The sequence below is a fragment of the Mugil cephalus genome, chromosome 21 (genome assembly GCF_022458985.1).
Source record: "Mugil cephalus isolate CIBA_MC_2020 chromosome 21, CIBA_Mcephalus_1.1, whole genome shotgun sequence".
Taxonomy (NCBI): domain Eukaryota; kingdom Metazoa; phylum Chordata; class Actinopteri; order Mugiliformes; family Mugilidae; genus Mugil; species Mugil cephalus.
In genome coordinates this window covers 3,494,277-3,495,597 of record NC_061790.1, presented here as the reverse complement: position 1 = coordinate 3,495,597, position 1,321 = coordinate 3,494,277, and the positions used below count along the sequence as shown (strand labels likewise).

Below are 1,321 nucleotides of genomic sequence, written 5' to 3'. Positions count from 1 at the left end.
GACTCTTTAATCATTTAAACTTCTCTCTCCAGGTTGGTCATGGTGGTATATGATTGTTCCTGTGGGTTTATTATTACTCTTGATATTTGTTATCATCATCATCAGATGGAGGAAAACTAAAGGTGAGAACATTCACAGACCAACATTCTGGTGGAACTTGAATTTTCATTGTAGAAGTTAAACTCAACTCTTATAATTTTCAGGAAAGAAAACACAGATGAAAGAAAACACTGTGAGTTTAAACACTGAATAATGAAATTCTTGTACGGTGGCAACTGTGTAATGATATAAATAACTGCATAAACACAGAATGTCCCTCCACTGTATTTGTACAGGAACTGAATTTAAACTCTGCAGTGACTCAGTCTGGTCCAGAAACCAGTCAGGACACGGTGAGATCACAAACTACACCCAGTACAGAGTTACACTCACTGATAGAGCAGATGTAGAGTCATTATGTTGTGTTCTTTATGTTGTGTTCACTGTGTAGGCTCAACCTGAGGATGGTGTTTGCTACGCCTCCATCAGCTACAGCAGCTAAAGTCAAGGTAAGATCTCTAATGGATCATAGTGGAGATGTTAACAGAACAATCATGACTTTAAGAACTCCTGTCAGATTGTGTTGTGTTAAGATTGAGTGGATGAAATGTGCTGCAATGTTTCCTGTTAGGACCGTGATGATGATGATGAAGGTGGCTTTGTGGTCTACAGCACTGTGAAAGCTTCCTCCTCTTCTGCTGATCCCAGAGACTTCTATTCTACCATCAACGAACTAAACAAATAAGAGGTTAAATCTGTTAAATGGAACATGAAAGCACCAAGAGGAACCTCATGTCCTGTATCTTATCTTATCTTATCTTATCTTAATACATACAGACAAACCATCATCAGATCACCTTCGGGTTAGGGTTAGGGTTTTACAGTATCAGGTCTATGAGACATGGATTCATTGAGACAGTAGAGACTCCCTCTAGTGGTGGAAAGTGTTCATAGGGAGGTCAGACAGACTCTATACTGTCCTCTTTAGACTTTGTCCTCACATGGACACAATATTTTAGCAACTATTTCATAAAATAGATGCAAATGTATTTCCTTCTGTGGTTCAACACATTTTATGTAAAATTATTTTCCAGTTTTTCTTGTTTTCAGACCTGTCACATATTCTGATGTAAATAATGATCTAATACATTTAAATTAAAAAGTCTCCCAGTCATAACAACTGTGTCACACGATTCATTTATCTGTTTATTTATTTATTTTTTTCAAGTCAAGGTCAAAGAAGGAGTTGAACATTTCTGATGTTAGACATAAACTAATCAAT

General features: G+C 36.8%; 1 long non-coding RNA gene across 1 annotated transcript; it reads left to right on the top strand.

Annotated features, from left to right (window-relative positions):
* The first annotated feature begins 205 nt into the window (after window positions 1–205).
* On the top strand, window positions 206–536 carry LOC124998606. The gene is made up of 3 exons (XR_007111081.1): window positions 206–232; window positions 336–392; window positions 491–536. It is a non-coding gene; the product is annotated as an uncharacterized LOC124998606 (long non-coding RNA).
* The last annotated feature ends 785 nt before the right edge of the window (window positions 537–1,321 follow it).